This window comes from Nematolebias whitei, chromosome 19, assembly GCF_014905685.2.
Source record: "Nematolebias whitei isolate Nwh7 chromosome 19, NemWhi1, whole genome shotgun sequence".
NCBI classification, from domain to species: Eukaryota; Metazoa; Chordata; class Actinopteri; order Cyprinodontiformes; family Rivulidae; genus Nematolebias; species Nematolebias whitei.
In genome coordinates this window covers 859579-869536 of record NC_056516.1, presented here as the reverse complement: position 1 = coordinate 869536, position 9958 = coordinate 859579, and positions in this window count along the sequence as shown.

The following is a 9958-nucleotide window of genomic DNA, read 5'->3' as shown; positions in this document are numbered from 1 at the left end:
CTGTAAGGAACTCTCGTGAGGGTTTGGACAAAGATCACAACACAACAGAATGACGATAAATAATAATGTGTTTATTGTTTCAAGGGAGGAAGTGACAGCCGGTCCTGGTGCCGGTCTGGGTTCTGGTTCGGGTTCTGGTGTCGGTTGGATAGCGGGAACAGTTCTACGAAGCAGAGAACGGTTAGTGGTCGTGCTGATTACCAGAACGTGGAGAACAGTCAACAAGGAAAAACCACTAACCGTCTCAGATGATCTCAAGGGTCCTGAAGGGTTGAAGTGTTCAGATCTGCAGCTGCTGGAAGGGCTGAGTCCGGTGAAGGACGACAGTCGGCCGCAGCTGTCTGCGTGGCCAGAGTCCGTGATCCAAAAGGGGTGGTCAGGCTTTCCAAGGTCCAGTAACGTGAAGCAGATGTCAGGCAGTACCAGAGGAGCAGGCAGATCGGTGGTCGGGCAGGCGGAGGGTCAAGGAACCAAGAGATCAGGCCAAACAAGAAGGGGAGGACAACCAGAAAAAGGGACAGGTAGCGTGGTGGGCAAAACAAGGAGCGAGGACTTGAACAGGGACAAGAGAGGGGAACAAGGACTACAGGCATGAACGCGAGATACTTACTAACTACAAAGAGTTTTCAACTATCGGGCACCGAAGAGTTGACTGGGTGCTGCTTATAAAGGGTGGAGAGAACAGGTGCAGCCAGTCTGAGATAATCAGGCCAGCTGACTGCAGTGCAGACAATTAGTGCAGTCAGCATTCACCAACATGCAGAGTGGACAGACTGGTTCTCCACATACACACACACACATGAGAACCAGGTAGAAGAAAATAAGGAGTGAGGAGGAAAAGAACAGAACAGGACTGAGAAACCAGAACTAGTGAACAGAGTGATAAAGATCTAAACACAGGGACGTGATTCATGACACTTTACCCCAGACTTCAATACAGTAAATTAAATGTGGAACAATAATGGCATTATACAATAGAAATATTGCTTTATCATTGAATAACTCTCTAACTTTGTACATTACTGCAATCGATTTAGCTATTTTAGTTCTTAAGTTTTTTACGTGAGATCTCCATGTTAGTTTTTCATCAATGATGACACCCAGACATTTCACCTCATTGACTCTATTAATTTCAATTCCATCGACTCTAAATGGAGTATCAAACACTTTCTTGTTGTTACTAAAAATCATATAATTTGTTTTATCTACATTTAAAGATAATTTGTTTAGTTGAAACCAATTTTGTATTTTCACAAATTCTGTTTGTGCCATCTTCAACATTTGCACAACATTTTCACCCACACAAAGAAAAGTAGTATCATCTGCAAACAAAATACATTAAAAAAATCCAGACACATTTACCAGGTCATTTACATATAAAATAAATGGCTTAGGTCCAAGTATAGAGCCTTGAGGCACTCCACATGTAATATTACAGAATTCAGATTTTACATCATTTATTTGAACAAATTGTTTCCTTTTTTCTAGATAACTAGATACCCACTGCAATGCATGCCCTCCAATACCATATTTATTTAGTTTTTTGAGAAGAATATTGTGATCAATAGTATCAAATGCTTTCTTTAGATCAACATAAATACTAATACAATATATTTTTTGATCCACAGCAGTCGTTATCTGTTCCATTAAATCCATGAGTGCCATTGACGTAGAATGTTTAGGTCTAAACCCATATTGACTATTACTTAATATATTTTGCTTATTGATAAATTCATCTAATCTAGTGACAAATAATTTCTCTAAAATCTTCGAAAATTGTGGCAACAATGATATTGGCCTGTAATTATTAAACACACGTTTCTCTCCACTCTTATATAATGGTATTACCTTGGCTATTTTCATGTTATTTGGAAATACCCCTGTTGAAAATGATAAATTGCATATATGTGTAAATGGCTCAATAACATTACTCATAATATTCTTTACAAGCGTCATATCCATGTCCATCCAGTCTTTTGATTTTTTATCTGCAAGATGTTTTACGATAGTCATAATTTCTTCTTTATCAGTTCCCCCAAGAAAAAAACTGTTTGTGTGATCTGTAACCGTATGATTTGCATTTTTATCTATATTTGGGATTTTTGCTGCCAGACTTGGGCCAATATTCACAAAATGTTGATTGAATCCATTTGCGATTTCATTTTGGTCATAAATTTCTTTGTCATCCTTTACAAAATATTGTAGAATGCTTGATTTTGTTTTATGATTATTCAGAACACTTTTCATTATTTGCCATGTTGCTCTCATATTACCATTACTTTTGTCTAATAATTCACTGTAATATTTCTTTTTATGCTTTCTTATAATCCCTACCAATTTATTTTTTTAATTTTTATATCTCTGTTCTGCTTCGTTTGTTCTTAATTTCAGAAAGTTTGAGTATAAGTAGTTCTTTTTTTTTTACAAGCATTTCTTAACCCTTTGGTCATCCACGGTTTGTCATCAACATGTTTCTTTGTGTAATTTTCTTGTACACTATTTTTTTCATACAAAGCTCCTAAAATATTCATAAATACATCATATGCTTTGTTTACATCATCAACATATACATCCTTCCAATTTTGTTTTGTTAAATCTTCTTTTAGTTTATATAGAGCTTTCTTTGATGTGTTTATTATTTTTTTCATAATTTTATCTACTTTCATATCATATTGATTTTTTTATAGATAGTGAAGACTGGTAGGTGGTCACTGACATCCATGATCAAAATGCCACCCATAAGTTCTTTATTTGTTATATTTGTAAAAATGTTGTCAATTATTGAAGCACTATGGGTAGTAATTCTTGTGGGTTTTGAAATCAATGGATAAAGATTTAAACTGTGCATTGAGTTTATAAATGTTCCGATATTATTTGAGTCTGTTTTATTTCCCAGGTCTATATTAAAATCTCCACACAAAAAAACTGATTTATTAGAACTTTTTTCCAATATTGTCATGATGTGATTGGTGAATGATTCAATATTTGAATCAGGTGATCGATATATACAACTTATCATTATATTTTTGGAAGTCTCATTTAATATTTCAACTGTAATCATTTCCATAATGTTATCCACAGCTACTGACAATTTATTGATCATTTTACATTTAATTTCCTTATTTACAATTAGAGCTACGCCTCCACCTCGTTTATTGTTTCTGTTCACATGATAAAGTTCATACCCTTCAATATTAACACTTTTTATATTTTCCTCATTTAGCCATGTTTCTGAGACTGCTATTATACTGAAAGCTCTATTTAACTGATTTAAATAATCTGTTATTTTGGATAAATTAGTGTTTATACCTCTACTATTAATATGAATATTAATATATATATTAATATATGAATATATTATTAATGTATTCAGGACACTTTGTCAATTCAGGTTTTATAACTACCCAATATGTACTAGAAATGTTCCACAGCTTCCTCCACTCATGATGATTTGAGGTGATCACTATTCTCTGGAAGCGTTCTTTCTGCAACTGCACATGTATGGTTTGCAGGGTACACGTGGTCCAGTTCAACACCTGGGTTATGTTTTGGAGTACTTCTTCAGTGTTACCCCACATCTTCAACTGCCAGTTTATTTCTTTTAGCAGTATTTTGGCCGTTTCTTCTTGAGTCATGACTACTGAGGGCATCCAGACTCCAATTTGATGAACTGCCAACGAAGCATGTTTCCTTCTTCTGTGTTATTGGCAGTAAAGTCAAACTTTGTTCCATTTTTTTTCATCTGGTTTACATGTACCATTCTTATACATGTTACACAGTGGGGTTTCCACATAAATTCTAATCTGACATCCCTTAGGTATCACTGGGATGGTTTTCCTGTTGTAGCATGCCCGACACTTGTACATAGGACAGTCAGTTGTGATGTTCCCTATCAGGCAGCTTTTGTGTTTCAAACATGTGAAGTTACTTTGTCTGAGGAGAGGTCGACCAGGAACACCATGGCACCTATGACAAGGAACCTGATGCCCCAACAGCTTGCACAGCCATCTGACGGGCGCTTGCCACCAGCTTCTCCCATGTTGGCTCCTGGGTGGTCCCGATCATCCAGTCAACAAAGACCAAGGAAACATCAAGCTGTAGAAACAAGAAAAACTGCTTACAGACAGAGAAAGAGTCATTAGTTTTCTCTCAAATATAAATGTTTTCATCTCCATCCGTTCTGTTCTACACAGTTATTGTTCCAGCAGGAATTACTCCGGGCTGCACCACATGTTCTCTTAAAGGTTTTTTTTTAAATTACATTTAAAATTAACTTTTATTTATTAAAAAAAGAAATCCTTCTTCTGGTCTTGGCCCCACTCAGACTATTAGCTTCATCAGTTTCTCCAAACTGAGGTTGTTCTAAAACCTATGTGCAGCAGGTAAGATATTACTTGTTCATAACTTTTTCCACAGAACCCCTCTTGAAAATAACTGAACTTTTGCTTTAAATATGAAACAACTGCAAAACAAGATGGTGAATTTTTTTCATCTCAGATGTTTTTAGATACTTAGGGTTGTTTTAGATGCCGTCAAACTTCAGCTGTGGATGAACCATTTACAAGCAACATGATGCACGTCCTTCAAAGCAGCCAGCTTAACACATCCCCTTTAAGTGCTCTGATGACATTTTGATTTTAGACATTTCAAATCCACCCTTTTTCCCTTCAATTATCTTGGCTTTAGGCATTTTAATTCCTCTTTTGTGGCCCTCAATGTCTATGTCTGGGCCTTTAATGTCAACATCAGGTGTTTTAATTGCTCCTTTGACCTTTGGCATTTTAATATCAATATCACCTTCAAGTTTGGGGCCTTTTAGTTTAATGTCAAAATCTGGGCTGTCTAATTTTAGACCTTTGATGTTCAATGTTGACAATATCTGCTTTCAGAAGGTTGATGTCAACATCTGGACCTTCTACTTTTGGCCCTTTCAATCCAAATAATGGCATCTACCCCTCAGCTCTTCTGTTGACAGACCATCCATCTCAGCTGGAGGCACTCCTGCCTGTATTAACGCCCTCCAAAAAGCAGAGCGAGCGGGTCCCTGTGTATTATTTCGGCCGTCCCTTCTTGGCCCACGACCCATGGATTGACTAAATGTTTTTTCACGGTTTTCAGCCCTCTCTGTGTTCCAATCTCCGAGTGCACCCAGTTCCGACACTTGGCTTCGAACATCAGTCATTGGAACAACATGCACTTGATAATCTGCTGCCAAACCCACAGCCAGTGCATCTCTCACACACAGTCGATCCAGTCTTTGCACACATTTCCTTAAGGTCACCCAATGCCCCTGTAAATCAGGCCAATCCGATGCTCTGGGAAACGTCTGTCGGACTGCCTCTGCATAAACTTCAAACAAAGGTCTCGAGTCTTGCAAAGCTCTGACTTCCTGTTGGTACGCTGAATTCCCTCCTACTTGACCTTGTTGTGAAATAAGATTGTGTTCCTTGTTGAAATCTGACTCCCACTTCTTGTTTTACTTTGAAATTGGCCCATTTCCTGTTTTACTTTGAAGAGGCTCCCACAGATTGATTTCTGTACCGGTTTACATCATGTAACACGATGTCTCACATTTTTGATTGGATTGAAACTGGCCAATCCCATGACAACAGGCTCAGAACGCGCGGTGAAAAGTTAGTTTTGCTGTGTGAAGGAACGCCCTGTTTTTAGACAAAGAAAGTGCAGTTTTCTGCTCGAAGCGAAAGCAGACGAAGCGGCAGCCAGATGAAGCAGAGTGACGGTCGTCTTCAGATTCCTCCTTAATAAGGTTGTATCGTATAGATTAATGGATGCATCCAATTAATAATATGTTAAAATAATGACTGCATTTAACTAATCCACTGTTTAAGCTTGTGAATCTATGACTTCTGACTTTCTTTGCTTATTAAATATTCGTAAACTTGAAGGTGCGTTTGTCATATACTGAGAGCGTGTCCTGACTCCTGCAGGATTGACCGGTAACAGCAGAGCTCGGGTGGAGAAGTAAGAGAAAGAAACAGAACAAAATGGAGGTTCCACCGAGATTTGAAAAACAGTTACCGAGTCCTTCACACTGATCTACGGCGCGCCATAAAGACAAGGTAAGCAGAGCCTGTTGATTACAAAATCTATAAATTGGGCTTTTTATAGGCAAATTTGCTCAGTGTGTGTGACTCCCAAATAAATAGTTTTAAATAGAGAAGTTTACGTCGACTGTAAGAATAAGATAAAAGTAAGATAAAGTAATAAACCAGTCCCAGATAAATCACGCAATAGTCAAGCCAACCAGGGTCCGACGGGGCTCTGGACCAGAGGGGGTGGGGTTGTAGGATAAATCATTTATTCGCCGTCATCCCTGTAACTCTGAGACTAAGTTGAACTGTAAACTTGTTAGGGTGGTGTCTAACTGAAAACAGTGTTAATTTAAACTTACTTAAAAATTGGAAGTTCATTAAGTAAGTGTGGGACTGGGTGGAATAGTAATTAATTAAATACGACGCACGCACCGAATAGATTAAAATAAAATCAGCACTAATAATTAGATTTGTTGAATAAAATAACTTATGATCTGTGGTAAGTAGAGGAAGTCACAGGTTCACAAATATTGCTGTCTTCTAGGATATTAAAAGGGAAGTCAACACATTTTGTTTTAAAAAAAAAACAACAACAACAGTTTCAAGGGTGACCATTGTGATTATTCCTGGCGTCTGACTCGCGTGAATGTTGAAATAAGTGGTCAGTATCTTGTTTGTTTATTTTGTTGTTTGTGTCTTTGTCAAATATAAGACCACAGTATGAATGTGTAGAAAAAAAAAAGTTCCAGAGTCTAAAAAAGTTCCAGAATTTTCCAGTGACAATAAAAAAAGAGGTGTGGTGTGTGTCTGAATTTCCTGAGAGAATGGACACAGAGGCGCAGCGTGTCATGTTACAAAAGTGCGAGCAGGAAAGTTTTAAACCGGTAAAGGAGCAAGTTGAAATTGTGAGACAAGCATTAGAGATGTTGGAATATAATAAAAAGCTAAAAAAAAAAAGCTCTCGTGCAAAAATTACAAAAAATAGAAAATAATGCTCAAGAGGGACAAGATGTGATATCTTTAATGTGGGATAAAATTAAAGAATGCTCGAGAGATGAGGATAAATTTGACAAGCAAAAAAGAGAGGCGAACGCCCTGCAGAAAGGTAAATACAGAAAGTTAATGAGGGAGGTTAAATATGAAAGAAAAGAGTGGTTGAAATTGGTTTTTGTGGCACAGGGTTCGTCCCATTTGTTGAGAAAACAGCAACTGGTGGAGCAGCCTAAAACAAAGAGTGAGGAAGTGGGTAGTTCAGCTCCCCCTCCTTATAACTCAAGCAGCAATCAGTCAGCACATCCCCCCACAGGAATGTACCCTATATATCACATAACAGATGGAATGTTACAGGTGGGGGAGGTCACTGACACCCCCTCGCAGCTGAGGGGGGAGTCACCCATCCCAGTTAAAACAAAACCCCTTGTGGCACCAGGAATGAAGCCGTGTTTTACACAGTCCACCAGTACACCATTCCAAACCGAGGGTGGAGGGAACACAAAGAACACGCAGCAATGGGTAATTAAAGATGGGTGGAGTCAGTCTGCTAATCCCACAGGACACCCTGATTCGCACACTTCTTCCCTCTTTGCACCCTCAGCATCTCCCTCTGACAGCTCCCAGGATGGAGAGGGCGTGCTCGTGGGTCTGCAGGGTTGGAAGAATCGTGCAGGGTTGTCTCAAAACCCGCTCACCTGTACTCACCAATTGCCTGCCACGCCCCAGACACGCGTACAGAATCCTTTTTGGCCACAAGCAATACGAATTACTTCTGATTTGTCGGCAGCTCTTCCACCACCAGATCACGCTTCTATCCCTGTTGAAAACGTGGATCCATCGTTAAGTACTGGTTCTTTTCCCCTTCTGCAGGCAGGAAATCAGATACGTTATAAACCTCTTGCGCTAGGTGATGTGCAGGCGTTAGTGGACAAACTCCCTCCCCTCACAGAAGGAGGAAGTAAGTGGTTGAATGTAGTAGACTCCTTAACTAAAGGTATTAATTTAGCTGTGGGAGACATGAGGGCGCTGTTGGGAAGGTGTGTAACTTCTACTAGGATGGATGAGATAGAGAGAGCTGCTGGGTGGAATCGTAACATACCTGACTCAACTTGCATGTTGTTGCAGTATCAGAGACTTGCCGCCGCTCTCAGACAGGCTTATCCCCTTCCAGAAGGTACAGGGGTTCCTAAGTTCACCTGGAAGCCTGGTCAGAACCCCACTGCATATTTAGATGTGTGTAAACAGGACTGGTATGACAGAACACACTGCCATGGTCAGGGGGAAAATCAAAAGTATTTTTTAGACAAGCAATACTAGATGGTGTACCCGCAGCAGTCAGTAAGGCAATGAAAATTAACCCTGATTTGCCCACAGCAGATGCTGCCCAGTGGGAACGGCATCTTATTCATCATCTGCAATGTGTGGCTGATGAGGAGACTAAAACTTCCTCTGAACTGAAAGATATGCAAACGCAGCTCTTAAAGCTACAATTGAAACAGGCTAGGGATGTAGTTCAATCTAAAAAAGAGTCAAAACAGATGGTACAAGCTGACACTGTTTTTCAGTGTTCTGAGGCTGCTTATCAGTGTCCTGTAACCGCCCAACCCCCGCTTCCTGTTGTATATCCTCGGGGACGGCCCAGAGGGCAGTGGGGAGAAAGAGGGGGGTCTCGGGGCAGAGGTTTCGGTCGGGGGTACATGCAGGGAGGCAGAGCACAAGATGTCTGTCACTACTGTCACAAACCAGGTCATTGGGCGTGGGATTGTTATCACAAGCAGGCCAACGCCCAAAGAGGAGGAGCACATCACTACTCAGCTCCCAACCACCAGATGGCGCCACCGGCACCTACCTCTGGCCAGCAGGATCCACCTTGGGCGCCACCAGGTGGATACTACCAGCAATGACACACCCCACAGAGTAATCACACCATAGGGGGAGGAGCAGACCCTATGGTGAAGATGAGGGTCATGAATAAAGACCTATCATTCCTCGTGGACACTGGAGCTACCTATTCAACCCTCAATGAGCAGGGATTTGATGAACATGCCAGTGCGGACACTGTGTCTGTGATCGGTTTCGCTGGGGTGCAACAAAAACTGTCTCTAACTGAACCTCTCGTAGTAACAGCAGGACTTCAAACAGTGACACATCCATTTGTTCTGTCCACACGTGTACCTGTCAACCTGCTTGGAAGAGACTTGTTAAAAAACTTGGTGCAACAATAATGTGTGAACAAACTGGTTTACGTGTTACTTTACCAAGTGGTGTGACCTGGACTTGTTCTGCTTCTTCCTCCTCTTTGTCATCACAGTGCTTGGTACAGCTGATACATGAGGAAGTAGCTGACATCTACTGGGCGTTGCTGCGCCCCGAGACACCTGAACACACTGGACTTTACTCTGCCTACTTGTTGTGGAGGCCATGGCTTGATGCTCTGCGTCCCTATGTCCCACCTCTAGATCCTTTACATGTCACTCTCTTTTATGACCGTGATTCTGACGATTGTTACAGGGAGCATTTTGCTCAGCACTTGCAGGACACTGAGTGGCCATTAATATCAGACCGGCTTATAGTAGGCCCACAAGGCGTGGCTTCTCACGTCACCCTCACACCATCTCAATTGGAGTGGTACATGATGTCGTCTGAAGCGATCCCACACGTCTCATTAGCTTTAGCTCCCACACATCAGGCTAAAGACTTGGGCCCAATGGTGAAGGCTGCTGTCTCTGCCACAGATTGGGTCCCAACACAAATACCTCAGCTCGCTTACTCATGTAGTATGACATAATTGTATATATTCATACATTTTAAGACGGGTTCTTCATTTTTCTGACTGTGTAAATGCGTGCATTGAGTTTAACAGAAATGTAACGAGAGAGACGTTATTTATCTTTGACCCATCAAATGAATGC